Source organism: Cygnus atratus, chromosome 12, assembly GCF_013377495.2.
Source record: "Cygnus atratus isolate AKBS03 ecotype Queensland, Australia chromosome 12, CAtr_DNAZoo_HiC_assembly, whole genome shotgun sequence".
Classification (NCBI taxonomy): Eukaryota; Metazoa; Chordata; class Aves; order Anseriformes; family Anatidae; genus Cygnus; species Cygnus atratus.
This window is the reverse complement of record NC_066373.1, coordinates 19,572,335-19,590,668: the sequence shown is the minus strand read 5'-3', so window position 1 is coordinate 19,590,668 and position 18,334 is coordinate 19,572,335.

The following is an 18,334-nucleotide window of genomic DNA, read 5'->3' as shown; positions in this document are numbered from 1 at the left end:
ACTATGGCCTTTCTGACTGGAATTAAGTCAAGGGCAGAGCAACCCATTTGACATCTAATCTTCCTAGCTATTGTTGCACAACAGCATTTAATGCTGGAAATGGCTTGAAATTGAAAACAACTTGAAATTTTTGCAGACCAAAGGCAATGTAGATGAACAAATTTAATGGCAGGTAGTGCTTAAATACCTGAAGTTGTCTTCTAAATTTCCAAACATCAGCTACAGAATTGCATTTTACTTTCTGCTGCTAGCTGAGCAAGGCCGCTCTTTTATCCAGAACCTGTCACTCTCCTAAATTAATTAGAACCAGTTCAGTGATCCATATCCAGGGTACTTTCTACAATCATTGATAATTGATTTCCATCTAATTCACAATGGGACAAGCTCTGGCCTTCAGTATGACCCAATATTCTTTCTTCATCCATGTGTTACATGACTGCTGAATTCACGTAAGTATTTCTAATCAGAAATCTCTGCCATTGACGTCTCAGCTTTCAACAAGCTAATTATGGTATCTGTGAATAAATAATACTCAGAGGGGATTTTCTAGTTTGTTTTTTTGGGGGGGAAGGTTATTTGACTTCTTTGTGAAGGCTCCCTTCCAAATTTATAATATTAACGAGGCAAAATTATCTGACACATGGTATGTCACTAAAATAAAGAACATTTACTCTAGACACATAGGTCCCACTGACTTCAGTGAAAAGTTCTGCATATTTGATATGCCACAGAAAACTACAGAAGATCAGGAGAAATAAAACTTCAGTAGAATCATGGCATCTGCTGACTAAAATTTGACACAAGCATATCATTCTTCATTATCCCACTTGAGACTTTGGGATTACACTGGTGCGACACGCTACTGAATCAGGCTTTTGTCCATTGGGAATATCATGGGCCTTCTAGTGCCTGTGAAGAGAAGAGCTGGATATTGTTCCTAAATCTGGGCATCTACATAAAGGGTGCATTCTACCTACAGATGGTAATTCAGCCTTTAAACATACTTCTGCATAAGGTACTGTTTAAGTCAACATGGCTTCTGAAGCTTTCGAGGCATGATTAAGAAATAGAATCAGCCTAGTTCAGTTAACCAGTGTGATTAAGTCTAAACTGGCTATTTTTCCCATCTATATCAATTTACCTTTAATTCAAAATATATTCCATATTTGTTTCTTTCTCAATATTATTTTAAATCAACAGCGAATGTTTTTTTAACTGCTTTGAAAACTGTGCATTGAGCTTAGAATAAACAGAATAGTTTGAAGTGACTGCAACAGAAAAACTACATATAGAAATGTCTAGGTTTGGGGTTTCTCTTTTTTTTTCCCCCAATGCAAAGTTGAAGATACTTTTTTCCCCTTTTTCCTTTTTTTTCTTCCCATCAAGCAAAAAATAAATAAATATATATATGTATATAATATATATAGCTTGCCTGTTTTTAAGCTTTTCAGCATGGAAAGTTATTTCTTTACAGATTCATTGGCATGAGTAAAAATTTGATTTTGCAGTTTAGTCATAGCCATCACTGTTAACAGAAAATGATCTCTTGGAAAACAGACCTTTGCCACAAATACCATCAATGGCTGTGAACATGTTTGCAATAATAAAGAATAGTATCACCACCTGTGTCCATTCTTTTTTCATATCTTTCATAGGACTACCTTTACAGCCCCATAAAAACATATGTGACAATACAGGAACCCTCTCTGCTCTTCATGGCAAACAGTGCTACTGGGATAGCAAAGCAACAGTGATCAGGATGTACCAGAACATAATGAGAGGCCTCACCTCCAGAATCCTACAGGAGCTGTAGCAGAAAAGGAGATAGTTGAGGCAAAAAGATTTCAAGATCAAGGACATCTAAACAGAAATGTTTCAGATTTTAGGCATTTAGCTTTTGAGAAATAGGTACTTTTCATGAAGTATTTAATTTCATTAAAAAAGAAAGTGTTTAAAACATTCCAGCACTTTCTCAGCCTCTGCTAGCTTGTGAATTTCATTCATACTCAAAAACACTTAGTGGAAATACCCAGCAATGAGACAATAACCTGTTTTTGTGTCCTGATGAAGTTATAGATTTAGCAGCACTGAAACCTCAAAATAGGTCTTAAACAATTAATACATCTGTTAATTTCTGACAGCAGGAGTTTAACTGCATACAAGAATCTGGAGTTAAAATCAAGGCAGTTAACTATGTCCAAACCAACTCTGGAAAACCAGTCTGGAGCAGTGGAAGCAAATGCTTCTTAAGGAGTTAGTCTGTAGCACTGTTGGGAACATGTTAGAAGATGCCAGTTAATTCTTTCTGAGTCATTGACAAGTTTTGTTTCCTCCCACCATCACATTATTAATCCAATAGACATCAATGCTATATAGAGAAATAGCTTACTGCAGAGGGGAGTTGCTTCTTCCCTGGGAAAAATAAACTGCGTATTGAGAGCAGTTATAACAGACATCTTCGCCAGTAATTGTTGAGTTTGAGCTTAATTTATGAGAGCAATGTGCACAGAATAATGTTAAAAGAGGTAAAAATTTGATTTGTTTGAAATACTAAACTTCCTCTAACCCCCCAAAAATATGTTTTAAGTTCTGACACACCAGGTTGGAATAAGACATGTCCGAAGGTAATGGCCATCTTTTGTTATTGTGCTCAAACCAAAATCTGTTGTCATTCTTTCCGACAAACCATTTATCATATTTATTTCAAACTGCGAACTGACATGTTGCCAAAACCCTTTAGCCCATGCCAATGATTTTGCATAGCCATTTTAATCCTCAGAATGTTTAACCTGATACAGAATCAGATGTATTTATAAAATGTAAGAGAGGCTTCCCTGCAACGTTTATCCTCAGAATGTTTAACCTAATACAGAATCAGATGTATTTATAAATTGTAACAGAGGCATCCCTGCAACATTTATTACTTGTAGCTTCAAATATTTGAGCTTTATAGATTAAAAAAAAAAATAGTATTCCTTGGAATTTTAACATATCAATGTCAGCACTGCCCAGATAGGAGTTATTCTCATTAGATTATCAAGCACTTGCACTTTTTAAAAGCAGGTGAATACTGTATCATTATAAAGGCTGACAGTCCTATGATTAAGATTAAAATGAGCTATTTTATTAGTGAAACCCCACAAAACACTGCAACTGAAAACCTTTGCTGTTTGTAATATAGCAAACTTTTCAAGCAGAAAAACAGTATATTTGTGCATTACCTCCTATATTGATTGGATGCTGCAAGCCAGTGTCTGTGGGGGATGTGCCCGCTTGAGGAGAATTTCAACAATTTTTGCCTGAGCTGCACGTTAGAATTCACATCACATCTACAGTTTGTCATAGGCAGTACCCTTGATACCATTTGATTTCAAAGCTGCTTGCTACAAATCCTCTGCAATCAGGTTGTGCTTGTTATTAATACCTTTAATCTGACCTCAGACAGGAAACCTAGTGCAGCGTGGTTTTGCCAAACAGACTGAACAGTAATCAGTGACCATATCTGATGGATTATATTCTTTGTACACTATTTATGGTGAGCAAGGAACACAAAAATGTGTGTATGTTCATACCTGTGTGTTAATGTGCATGCAGGCTTTGGAGTTAAGTCCATTTGTATTCCCACCATTATGTTCTTTGCAACCAGATCAGTTGAAAAGAAACAGTATTTGGGGGAAAAGGGACATACTCTCCCTCTAATCATACGAAACATTCACAGCTTTTATCAGTTAAACATAACAAGTGCTACAATTTGCATGTACTATACATTAAGTAATAACTTCAAGCACTGCAGCATATATATTGCTTTCTTTTGTTTATTTAACTGAAAGTCCAGGAGCTGCCTGGATCTTAGGGAAAATAAAGAATAACCATTTCTGTTCTCCGTCAGGAAAATGTCACTCATGACTTCACTATTACTCATCCCTTCAATTTCAGATTAATTTAAGCTGCCATTACAGCTGTAATTCTGAGACCCATGAAACTAGAAGCCAGCCACTGTACTAAAGTGAACTTTCCTTCCAAGGAATTCATTCTGACAACTGCTTCCTATTTATATATTTTAATATAAATGTTAATCTTCTCAGAACTAATGTAAGTCACTCCACTATTCCACATTAGCAACCAGTAAAGGACAGCAACAACCCCTGCCTCTTTACTGTACTTCAGAAATGAGTAGCTTCACCGGCTTCAGGTATGTTCTCAAGACTCAGGACCTACTGAATCAGCACCTTAAGAAGAACGTTATGGAAATCCTAAAATGCTACCTTCAGTTCCCAAGATTATCCTCTTGCATTTGGATATACCTCCTAATCCAAATTCAGGAATCCATGCACTGCATGTCATTTTTATCTAAGCTTAAGAAACAAAAGGCAAATATGCAACAAGGATGTTTTCAGTTTAGTAACCAAGATCAAAATAAGGCTGAGGAATTTCACTGCAGAGATCTGGTGGCATTATATATTACCCTGACTGCATTTGGTGAATAAATACCTAGATTGTCATGTGCAGAACAGACCGGAATGGGTCAATCACACTGATAGGCTGAAGGGAAATATTGATAATCAGTATCTCATCACCAAGATTAATACAAGTAAACATGTCTCACTCATAAAAATTTCCTGGAAAGCCCCTTTTCTGAAACAGTTTTACTTGTCAGATAATAATGATCATCACTGACACTCTGAAACATTTTTTTTTGGTTGGTTTTGTTGCTTTGTTTTTGGTTTATTTCATTCTGTTTTGTGGGTGTGGGTTTTTGTTTGTTTTTTGGGGGGGAGGAGGTGGAAACTAATACAGTAATTTCCATCTGCTCTCTATTGATTTTTTTCTACCACATAAGCATGGACCTGCATGTTTAGCTGCATCTAAAATGTTCGCTTATACTGATCTCTGGAGCCCACCATGTCAGGGTGGGAGAATAATTGCTCTTTTACTTTGTCATTTCCATTTACTTAACAATAGGCTTTTTTTTGCAGTTGTTCTTGCTGTTTTATCTAACTCTAGTGGCTATTTTAGCATTTTGGAAAAACAAAAAGACATTTAAAAAAACTAATACTAGAAAGAATAGACCATCTTGGGAGAAAGGAAGAGAACTAATAATCCAGTATTCATGTAAGTAAGTAGCAGGCAATGTGCATTTAAAATAATAATAATAATAATAAGTCAAACCAACTTAATTTCCTTCTATCACAGGACACCAGAGCTTGTAGTCAGTGAATAAATGGCAGGCCTGTAACTGATCTGTATGACTTTTTTGTCACCATTTCATATGACAGTCCTAAGCAAGCTGAGAAATCAGAAAGATCAAACTGCTGTACAGTAAGGAAGAAAATGGTTGAACAATCCCACTCACTTATTAATGATTACCTGACAAGAACTCATGAAGAAGGTTTTCCCAAGATCTGTTCAGTAGTTTTGTGAATCACCTGAATGATGGAGTAAGGACTACTCCTAACAAAAGATGCAACTGATACAAAGCTAGGGACAACAGTCATGTTGTAAAACAGGCTTAGAATTCAACATGAGAGTATGAAACTTTAACAGTGGTCTCTATAGGATATAAATATTGCTATGCTTAAGGAATGATATAAAGACAGAAATAACCAACAGCCACTACTAATACGTGATGATGACAAAGTGGTTAAGTAGCAAGTCTGTTTTGGAGTTGCAGTCTACCACAAGCTGAACATCTGTTAATAGTAACACTGCTGCTTAAAAGGCAAGTACCATACTGCAATATGTGACAGGAACACAGGAGAACCTCCCCATTCTACAAAGATTATTGAAGTCTCTAGCTGGAGAATTCCAGCATGCTCTTTAGGCACCACACTTGAAGAAACGTAGACCAACCAGAAAGATTACAGAAACTGATCCCTGTTCTTTGGAAAGAGGTCAAGGAACCAGTACTACTTAATCTGCAGAAGTAATGACCATGGTAAGAAAAGGAAAAGAGTCTTGAAACATTAAAAATGCCACCAGAAAGAAAAATCAACAATACAGTGGAGAAAAATTAACATACTTATTTTTGCCCTCTAATCTTGAGTGTACAGTTAATGGCATAACGAAGGAACAAAAGCCAGGCATATTATACTTCCAGTATGTCTGCAAACAAGCCTTCAAATATAATTTTTCCATGAAGCTACTTTCTAAATCTTCAAGACCTTTGAATACAAAACCATTGTTAAGCAAAATTATGTACCCAGAAATACAGATGTTGATAAAAAGAGCGATGTCCTCAGATTTGGAAAGAGGAAGGACTAAAACATCAACATCAAAGCTGAGTGATGGGAGAGCTTGTGCAGTCTTTGGCAATATGCATTTAACAACAACCTCAAAGAAAAAAAAATAAATTAGTTAATGGAAACAGAAGGTAGGTTAGATAATTATTGGCATATGAAAAATCTATTCTGAATGAACAATTCATACAGGAGATATTAAAATAACTTGTATTTGTCCTTAAAAGTGGACATGATCATCATGTGGAAACCGTCCATCATCATTTTATAATCCTGCTTACAAATGCCAAGAATTAGCTTGTAGATGAGTAATTGCTGAAAGACAGACAGCTATTCTCTGAAACTCAAATCCCATGTACACATCCTTTCTAAGTCAAAAGGGGCAGGGACTAGCCCCTGCCTATTAAGCTCTAAATAAGAAGAAGGAAAAAAAAAAAAAAAGTGGTTCTTGGAGAGAATAAACAGAGAGAAAAAGAGAGAAAATAGGGCTGCTGGAAATGTTTCATTCCTACACATACATTCACAGGTTAACATTCTTATAATGCAACAGAGCATAGACTTGCCCCAGCTTTCTGGGAGATCACACAATTCATTTGTTGTTGCTTTGTAAATACCTTGATAAATTCCCTAGTAAATTCCTCAAGAAAAACAAACAAACAAAACTATCCAGCTTGTCAATAGCCCAAATGCAATTTGTCTGTTTTCCTCCATCAGTTTATGCCACACCACAACATTTAGTAAGTAAAAGCACTACTCAGGCAACATTTGTCTAGGCTTTAAGCGAAAATCAGTTCAAAACTATTTTTAAAATGAAGAAATAAAATATGGACCTCTGTAAAGAGAAAAAATATCAAAGCATACATCTTAGTGAAGAATTTCCTGCCATCCTATCTTCCTTATATTGCGCACTGCTATCATTTTTACTAGGTAAAGTGTATGTATCGCTTAAAGAACAGAAACCAGGCCATAAAACATTACTGTTCTTGCGCTGAGGCACCACCTCAACCTAGTGTTTGCCAGTTAACAATTACATTGTTCAGTCTAACCCCATGCCCACTACTAATACATTCCTCAGTTCAGGATGAAACTCCCTCGCTGTGAAAAGACAGAAATTCTGACTTTATTAGCTTAAATTATTTTTAAACATGAGAAAAATAATGAATTTTTGTTTTGAATAAATGCCACAGCAGAATGAAAAAGCGCTGCATTAAGCACTTCGCTGCTTGCCAACCCTAATGACACCTTGATTAACACAGCAATCAATGGTAAGGGAGCCAAGCAGCCTCGATGGGCCACACACAGCAATACCATGACTTATGGCTTTATATTTTCACATTGGCCTCTCCAGCACCATCTGATAAATCAACACACAAGTCATTAAATGGTTCATTATCCTAGTAATATGATTCATTCTCCCTGCCAGGAAACACAAGAGATGATGGGCACCTTCTACTTGCAACCATGACTGTCCATCAATATAACAGATTAACTGTATGAGGGAGTCCGGTTTGGTGTAGAGGTCAATGAGATGCTTCACATGATAATTTTTCTTCCCCAGTGCTTGACCTCTTATCAGGAAAAGGTAAAGAAAAGAGAGGAAGAGAATGTGGTTATCCTGCTGTGTGGATAGCTTTTAAAAACAAAACAATTGTGAAGTTAAAAAATAAGAATCATGACAGTGGACACAGAATCAGGGCTCATGTGCACCTAGGTGGTTATTTTCACACATGCAGTCAACTGACTTGAGTTAGACAGATTCCTTCTTTCTTAGGAAAGCAGAAATTAGTTGTAGTTTAAAAAGGAAAATAACTTGAATTATCCGAACATGATCACTTACATAGTCCTTACTCACTCTATCTTAAGTTACCATAAAATCTGGCACAGTTGGTAGTCTGTTCTTAGAAAAGGCCAAAAATGAAAAATCATGGCAATACACTACAGACAAAGAGTGAGCTATGCGGTCAGCATTACATGTGTAAGCTGACACTTCTTGTGTGAGGCTAACAGGTGCTATCAGTTCCTATTGTCGTTACCACTTAAGCAAGGAAAAGTCTTAGCAATTACCAGTACGCTAATAGAGTTAAAATGTTAATGTTTGAAGTATACAGAGAGTGAACCTGTATACACTGAGTGAACCAAATCCAATTTTTTACTGTGCAAGCATACTTCAGATTGTCCAGAAGGTTCAGAAAGCTATAGAAATACCACAATGCACTGTATTTCTTAGTGAAGAAACAGGAAATTTCGCTAGAAGTCATTTGTCCTACAAACACTTTACTACCATTCTTCTGTTCCTAAAGCACTACTTAAAGATACCAGAGTCTGGCTAGATCCTTCAGGAACTTTGAATCACAAACTCACCAACTGGCTGAACTATGACCTGGTCCAGTTTTAAGCACTTAGTCAAAAGAGCCTTCACTTAAAACAATAGGAGACTTGGGCTAGCATTACCTGCAGTAAAAGTGATAGAAGCTCTTTCTTGATACTGATAGACATAAGAGCAACACACCCACTGTGGCTCCCCAAGGAGGTGAACAGCATTAAAATGCTGTATGTCCATGAGGTAACAGAGACACCGTTTGTACACTGCTCATTCATGAGGCTGATTAATAAGGACACATCCGGATGTTCAAGCTACTGCTCTATTTTCTAACTAGTTAGACATCGATCTCCATTCAACATTAAAGTTCTCTGGCTACCAAGCAACATGTCAGAAACCTCTTACTTCTGCTTTCTTGACATTCAGTTTAAAATACCCCCTTAGACTCCACTGGCCTCTAATTCAGTAGACAAATAATCTTACAGTCAAACTGTCTCATCAAAACATACATTCTTGGAACTGCTACTGCATAACCAACATTTTTTTTCTGAGATTTACTTTAGTCTACAGGATTGTCTCAGTGAAGGAAATCAAATGTTTCTGTCCTGCAGTTTCAAGCATATTCTTCTGAACAGAAACTTTCACCTGTGGACCCCCAGAAAAAGTGAAGTTCTCACAAACTTCTGACTTGATATAAGCAGGCAAAAGCATTTGTGCTATACAAACAGATGCCTCTTGTGCCAGCCTTCCAACGCTCACCAGTCAGCATGTGGATTCAACCTTCTTATCCTCAATGCTTGGGGTGGGACTGATTGCCTCATTACCTTTTTACTTGTGTTCAAACGTGAAGTTCATAAGGAACCTTTCTTTCCATGCACCTATACTGTGGAAAGAACAGCTCTATTCTGCAAAGTCAGGTTACCCTTGCTCTCTGCAGGTTTTCCCTCCTGCCCCCCCACTTACATTAAGCATTTCCTTGAGAAAAGGAGGGAAAGTTGTTCAGGTTAGGCTTTGTTGTTGTTATTTTTAACTCTCCTGGGAAGCATTCCTATGTTTTTATCTTAGAATAAGAATTAATCTAACTGCTTTAATAAAATCCATACTTGGAAAGGCAGAACCCTCCATTCCAGCAAGGTGACTTGGCAGAGTTAACTTGTATGTCTAACTGTTCTTACGCTTGAGAATAATCAAATGACCAAGTGTCAAACTACAAGCGTTCCGCATCTTGCAGGATCAAGACTTCATTCTTGAAATTAAACCAAGCTTTCTATCACTTTATTTCTTCAAGGTGACATAAAAATTTTGTTTGTTTGGATTTATTGTCATATACTATACTATTTTATTCCTTGGGCTTTATGTCAGCTATACTTTGCACTCCAGCATTTTGAAAAAACATTTCCTGTGAGGTTTTAATTTTAAATGTCAAAGTATTCTAAACAGTCCTACACTTCCACAAAACATTGATTTCAACTTTATCCCACTTCAGTAAGTGTTCCCTAGGAACTAAACGGAAGTGACAGCATCAGAATTAGTTGTAGATAATATATTTGGAACCAGATTACATAAACTGGTATTATGTATAATTAATAGATGTCCAAACTGAAAGATCTGCCATTCTAAATTCAGTTACAGAAAGAGAGCCTTATGGCATATGTTTGCAAATCTGTTTTCCTATGCTTGGGAAAAAAATGTCTAATAATAATGCAATTTGACAGTCCTTCAAAGAAGAGATATTAACTTTCTCTGAAACTAAAGTACACTAAGTGAAACAAATTAGCATAGGATTAATATTTTTGAAGGACTCCTAATATGCAAAATTATATTATTGAAATTGACAGCAGTTAGGTCTCTCTCTTGACATGGTACTAGTGATGTGGAATCTCAAGAGGGACTGAGGTGCCAGCCCCGACAACTAAACAGGGTTCAGATGCTTACTAGAAGCACTGGAATCCTTTCCTACTACAGAAAAATGTGTCTGGAAATAATGTTTGAGCAGGCTTACCCATAAGACACAGTAAACTAGATATGCTGAGAAAAAAAAAAAAAAAACACATTTATGAAGTTTCAGATTCTGACATGCAACGTTTAGCTGTGCTGATCAGGTTTAATGCTGACATATACTGCAATTCACTAGTCAGGTGATTTCTTCCAATATGACAGCCTTTTCTGATCAGGATATATATACCTGCATTCGTTTTCAGTGAAGATTGGTTAAGTACTAAATGCTCTGTAAGTAATTTCACAGAAAACCTTTCAAAAATGTTGAGACTAAAAGAGTTACAGTATTGAATTCCAGAGGTCTGGGATTTTTTTTATTTTTTTTAAAACAGTTTATAATAAAACTCCATATAGAGACAGAAATTTAATCAACTACTCATGAAAACAAAAAATAACACATTATATACAATATATTACATGTATATCAGTTATCTGTAGCAGTGTTTTGACTTGAAAGCTATTGTTTTCTAAAGTACTCACTAAACGGGAAACATCTTGTAATATCACAAAACAGAAGTAATTTCCAAGTGCAACTAGATGACATAAAAACAATTTAGTGTTACTATAGCAACATTTTCACATTTCTATACTACAATGTTTATTTTAACTATCAACTGTAACACTGAATGAGTGTATTTTTGCACAAATACACAGTGGTGGAGTGACAGCACCCCACAGAAGCCAACAGAGATTTGAGCTGATTCGATTTGGCCTGTGAAAAATCCCACCTGCTAGCTCAAGTCAGCAGTGTGTTTAGAATACATGTGTACAGGCCACAGAACTTGAGACAACCCAAACTCTTTCTGGTTTCTAAGTGCTACTTGTAATAATAAAATAAAAGAGTAATAATAATCAACATACTGATTACCATGCATGCATATGCATGCCGTATGTACACATTTGAGCATAAGCACTGGTGTAGCTGGACAAATAATAATTTGAAGGTTATCATCTCATATAAGAGTGAACAGAACTGTCTTTAGAAGGAAACTGCTTAAAACTAGTCCTGTTTGTTTATTTATGTTTTGTCCTTACTTAGAGGCAGGTTTTGTAAGCTGTTACGCAGGAAGTTTATACCAGAGTGCCTTCTAGTGGTTACAGAGCTACAAATCTCAGCTCGAAATAGAAATCATAACATTGACAAAATAATTACTCAGTAAATGAATCAACACAAAAACATATTTATAAATATCTTATTGGAAATATTTGCTGTGTGTCAGAACCACAGTTTTACATTGTAATGTTATTTATAAATAGAAAGATAATTTAGGATTGAAAAGAGATTATCTACCACATGAATAAGCAAGAAAACAACTGATAAATACACTGTTCAGTTCTGGAAATATACCTTGTCTATATTGCAAGCTTATGCCATGTGTTAAGAATCAGCAATGCCATAAAATAATTTCATTGAACAGTTCTATTAGCAGTATTTATCAGAATGATTTTAACTATAACTGCCACATATCAGAAGTTCATGTAATATTAAACTATTAAAATAAAAAATAAATTGAAAAAAGGCACACAAATTTATTCTTGACTGTGCTTAACAGCTTTCAGACAGCCACCTGCCACCACAGTAGTTCAACATCTAATAGATCGACACTGTACTGAGCCCAACCCCAACTACCCCCTCTGTTATCAACCAACTCAACTCCCAAGAAAAGGAGTCCCAAAAATGAAGCAGCAAATGGATACCATTGGCTCCAACTCAGCAGTTCAGTGCAGGGGAGCTAATCGTTGGGAAAGGAATAACCATAGACTGCTGCCTGATGCTGCAGAGCATTCAGCTAGTTTGTGACGAAGTACGGGCTGTAATTCTTGGAAGACACTACAGAACAAGACCAAGAGTCAGACCAGTACAGAATGAAAGCACAGCAAGTATTTTGCAACAACATTCTCAGGCATATCAAGCGCCCAATAATCAGTCTTGGGGCTACAGAGGAATTACAGACAGACCCTCTGGCTTCCAAAGTTACAGGAAGAAATGGAAGCTACTGGAGAGGGAAAGGATGAGGAGGGATCTTTCTGCTCAAAGCGATGTGTGCATCTTCCCCTAACCTCCAACTTAGCTCACCAGCACTACATTGCCCTGAAGTCACTTCATCGCATGGCCTTTGTCTTTTCTGGATGTGTAACAAACCACCTTACAGAAGATACTGGGAAACTGTGTCATAGCCAAGGAAAAGCAAAAGAGATTACACACTGAACAGAGGCTAAACTCACCTGAAGGTTTCATACACATTTTGGAAGAGGCCCTTACAGAAAAGCTAGGGAGCGGGCTTCAGTCAAATTTACACCACAACGCTAAAAGTTCAGAAAGACTCAAAGCCAACTGTAAGTTAATTTTTACAGAAGGCAGACTAACAAGCCATACTTTCCATAAACACTTCTGTGACTAGCAACCAAGTAATCGTGTACGCATCACCGATAATTACCTAAGTCTAAAAGTAAACACTGCTGTTAACATAATCCCCGATGACAACTTCTCAGGACAGTTTTATTCCACAGAATTTATTTCTCTCATATCACTCTGCGATTAACTTATTTACATTTGTTGAAACGCATGGCGAAAAGCTCCAGTAATTTATGGAATTATGCACGTCGAGAAAAACTGAGAATTATAAACACCAACTGAAGCATTAGCCCGTTAGAGTGCCCTCTGGCAAACGCCAAGCAAACCACCCGTTAGCCAGAAAAAACGGCTTTTCTTTTTCCCCGAGCACCTCCCGGCTCCGCCCCGGCCCGTCCCTGAGGAGGCGGCCTGAGGAGGGCTGGGCGCCTCGGGGGCGAGCGGTGTCCGCAGCCGCGGCCCCGCAGCTGTACCTGGGGCATCCCGCGGCTGCCGCACGCAGCCCCCGGCGAGTTCTGGGGCGTGGAGCCCGCTCGAATGGGAACCTTCTGGAAGCTGCGGGCCCTGAAGGCGGCAGCCAGTGAGGCGTCGGCCGGCCGTTAGCCCCGGCACGCGCTGCCGGCCCCGCGCGCTGCTTCAGGCGTTCCGCGGCTCGCGACCAGCGGCGGCCCCCGCGGCAGCCTCCCTCAGGCTCGTCCCGGCGGCGCTGGCGACGCGGCTGCGCTTCCCCGGGCGCCAGGCGCCCGCAGGGAGCTGCCTCACGGTCCCGGGGCACCCTGCGGCGTTTGGGACAGGGCACTGCACTGCCCTGAGACTGCCGCCAAAACCGCGCTGGTGCATAGAGGCACAGAAGCACAGAATGGGTTGGTGTGAACGGGAACTTAGAGATCATCCAGTTCCACCCCCCTGCCGTGGGCAGGGACACCTCCCACCAGACCAGGTTGCTCAAAGCCCCATCTAACCTGGCCTTGAACACTTCCAGGGATGGGGCATCCACAGCTTTTCTGGGCAACCTGTTCCAGTGCCTCACCTCCCTCTGAGTAAAGAATTTCTTCCTTATGTCTAATCTAAATCTCCTCTGTTTTAGTTTAAAGCCATTTCTCCATGTCCTGTCGCTACACTCCCTGACAGAGCCCCTCCCCACCTTTCCTGTAGACCCCCTGTAGGTACTGGCATCCTCCCATTTGGGCCTGCTGAGCCTCTGAGAGGCTCTGCTGCCTTTACGTGTTCTCCGTTGTGATACCAACTGCTCAGGCCTCTGTTACAGTCAACGGGAATCTGTACCTGAGGAACCACAGACACCCAGGGTTTCTGTGGCATTCACCTTCAGCTCCCCCATGTACACACAACTGTGGCTGTGGCCTTACAATGAAGAGGCCATGTCACCTCACCCTAGCCCAGAAAAGTGTAATAAAACAATGTGCTTTGTTGCACAGCTTTCAGACAGCACAACAGGGCTGTGGTATGGACTCACTCTGTAAGGATTTGCTGCCTCAGTCGCCTGTATGAGAATAATACAGAAGAATAGTTAAGTAGACACCAATGAGGCTAACTCAGACATACAAAACTAAACACTATGGAAAGTAGAATCTTATATAAACAATATGTTTAGTATATTACCAAATTCACTGAAACTAAAGGAAGGCTTTTAACCAAAGAAGGGGTGTGCCACTGCAACAGCAAAAACTGATTAACTGCATGCATAGTTTCTTAGCAGTTATTGAGCAACCACATTGCCAAAGATAAGTGCTCTCCCACCAGCTGGAGCAGGTAGCCCATGCCATTGCAAAGCAAGGGACCTGCCTGTAGTCTACTTATCAGGACTACAAAAATGTCAGAATGCAATTATCCAAGTGAAGCATCAGAAACCAAGTGCAGGTTTCCACTCTTTCAAGAGATTTTCAGTTACAGTCTAGCTCAGCATAACTTTGTTGGAAATCTAAGCCAGGTCTGGTCTTCTGCTGTCTTCTGCTTCGGCAATAATTGCGTGGATGGGCCACTTTTTAACCTTTTAAAAATAATTTTTACATGGAAAGGGGCTTATCTCAAACAGCAGTAGCCAACATTAGCCACAGATGGAAAAGCAGTTAATAATCAGTGAGCTTGAATAGTTGTTTAGCAGATGATTTCTAAGACAGGCTTCTTAAAGCTTCCTAGAGAAAACGGGAAGGGCGGGAGGTTGTGCCCTTTTTAAAACTAGTAGTTATGAGCTCCTATATTCCCACCTTTTTGCTGGTGCTATGTAGTTCAGCAAGACACATGAGCTGTTTGTGCCAAGTTCTCCTTTGCAAGACAAAAGAACATCATTTACCGCATTTAGCAGATTTGTGAGAATGGATAATTAATTGTCTTCAAAATGCTTTAAAGATAAAGCAGGAATATTGTTGTCTTTTGTTGTTTGTTTGTTTGTTTGTTTTTCCTCCTTCCCCTGCCTTCAGCCTTACTAGAACTTTCTCCTGCTGTGTGCTGGTTATAACTGTTAGTTTTTCCAGGAGGCTCTCTGCTATACTCTGAACTTTTTCTTCTGTGACCTTTCTAATCCTCTTGTGAGTTCCTGCTCTTTAATCCAGAAATTATTGATTACAGTGGATCCATTCCATTCTACAAACTGCATGTCAATCAGCTATTTTGTAGAAATGCTAATTTCTTAATAATTTATACTGTATGTTTGACCAACAGACACTTTTGAACACTTCCATAGATTGTCTTTTTCACTGTTGATGCATATCATGTCAATAAAGACACCCTTTTAACTGATATCAAGTCCTGAGGATGGGTATTGTTCATTTAGTATATATGCTGACAGCATACTCTTGAGCTTTATTTCTGTTTGACACCTTATTTTATATTTCATACTTAGAGCAGATAAACACAATGGTAAAACATGGAAGAGCACGGTGGTATTGTGACAGACTGTACTCTGATAGCAATTAGAGAGCTTAAGTGTACTAGTATTTTTGAAGATTTCATTTCAAATCCAAACATCTCCTGAAGATTTGTTTTCTCATGTTTCAAATACATGCCGATGCAACACAAACAAAATTTTTCATATGCCCCACGTATGTCAATAGTTCATGATTAACCAGACAGCTCTCATCTAAGACTGCCAAGAAGAGACTGAGTTTGTTTTTACTGAAGAAAGCAATGAAATGGTATACAACAATAAAAAAATGCAGAATTATCTATAATTATGGAAATATAAACAGTATTTAACCAAGTGGGAAAGTTTCAACTAGATAGCACATGGATTTGGCAAACACTTATTTGCTAACACAAATAAATTCTGTCTTTCCAGAGCTCCAGTGAAGAGGAGCAGCACCTGTACAGCTGGAGGAACTCTCGAAAGATTCTGGATTGGGAGGTATGTGTATTTGCTATATCAATACAGGTCATTTAAAATGGATAGTAGTATTGGACTGCTTAACTAAAGTAATTGGCCTGCTTTACTAAAGTAATTGAAATCCCAGCTTTATGGTTTTGCTCTTTATCAACATATTTTATTAAATTGCTTCATAAATAGTCTTACTTGCCACTGAAATGAGGAAAAGCGCATACTACTGCAGGTAGTGAATCGATGGAATCAATATCCATTTCTGATTGCTATCAGGTATACAGCAGTTTAGAAGAACACTTTAAAGAGCAAGCTTTAATCTTACTGGAGACAATTATGTCCTAAATTTGAAGAAAATAGTTGTAGTACCTTCAAAAGTCTCATGGTTATGTTCAGCAGTAAGATGTATATTATTTGTAAAAGGTAGTAATAGAGTGCCTTGTACACAAAAATATAAAAGACAAATACAAATTACCTGATTATCAGATGGGATTTGTAGTCATGTTTCTAGTTTGATTCATGTGCTGTCTGTAAATTATTATGTGACAGTTTTGCTACTCAAGTGTCAATAAGATTGTTTAGGACTCAAAATACATCAATGAAAACATGTGTTGTGAAGTTCCCAACCAATTCTATTAAGAGGGCTCAGAAATCTCTTTACCTTTTTCCTTTTCCTGAGTTTCTGTTGGGTATAATACCCACCTCTGAAATCTTTGAAAATTTAAACTAAAAGCAAATATTACCTGTCTTTTATTCTTCCTTTTTACAAAAATCTTTGAGCCTAATGTAGAATTGAGATAATTTTAGTCATATTCTGGACTGGAAATTCTTTAAAGAAGCCACAAATGTCTGATCAATTATACCCACAGTTATGGAGTAAAGGTAGATTTTTGGCTTCAAATGACATACGGTATTTCATTGTCAAATATTAAGAATATTGGTTGAAAAAAAAAACACAGAAACTGGGTTGCTATCAACAAATCAGAAAGCAATTAAATGCAGTATGGATTTGTGTATGTAATACCAAACTGCAAAGAAAATAAGTTTATGTTTTTCAAAGTAGCGATCTTTGTTTTTCAAAGTAGCAATGTTAGTTCCACAATAATTGCATGCACTAAAAGGTTTCATTTTACTTGGAGGTATTCACATTAACATCTTAGAATCACGGGTTAAGTTTGTATACAGGTCACTGACAACCTAGTATTTAAGTTTATGTAAGTCCATTGTCTGCAAATTACTGCTCACCTAAAAGGGTTTTTTAGGTACAGACTCACAATTTTGCTTCACCAGGGTTTTGGTATATGTAAGACTACAATTTGGCCTATGGGAAGTTGTTAAACTAATTTATAGTACAAAGAAGTAGTGACACAGAAAATGAAAGCAGATGCAATATCCATAAAAAGCTCTCTTATGAACATTCAAACCGTTACTTTATGTAATAGTATACATTCTCCTACTCACACACAGACCAAAAAAAAAAAAAGGACACGACATTATCAGGAGAAAAGAAATTTGTGATGTTAGGCAGTCCAGGATTAAATTCCACTTACAAAGACGAAGATGTAAACTTTCAGTTTGGCAACATGTATTATGTAAGAGATTTATAATTCTACCTACATACTAGAGGCCTAAATGTTTAGATTTGCATTCAGAGGAGGTGTTGGGCAGGGCATGCAGAGTCTCATTTTCCAAAGGTTTACAAACCAGAAAATATCTATCTTTTTACAAATAACCCACACCCAAACCACAAGAACATGTGCACTCAGACATTGCAGATAATCATCTGGGAAGGAAATTAGTGTTTTGTTACCATTACGTATTGTTTGCTTAGTGTTGCTTTTGACCTTGAGAGAGACATACCCTCGTAGGTGGGAGCTATTTTAAGTACTGGCTTTTAGAACATCTGAATTGCATCCCAGTTCCATGAACGTCTGTCCTGTACTGTATAAAGTGGGAAAGAAAAATAGCTTTACACATAAGTGGCCATGTGCCACGATTACTATAACTTGGATGGCTTTAGAGTGCATCCGTGTTTTGAGCCAGTAGTGGCTCAAAGCTATGCTCCCAAACACACCTCATATTCAAACAGGGCCAAA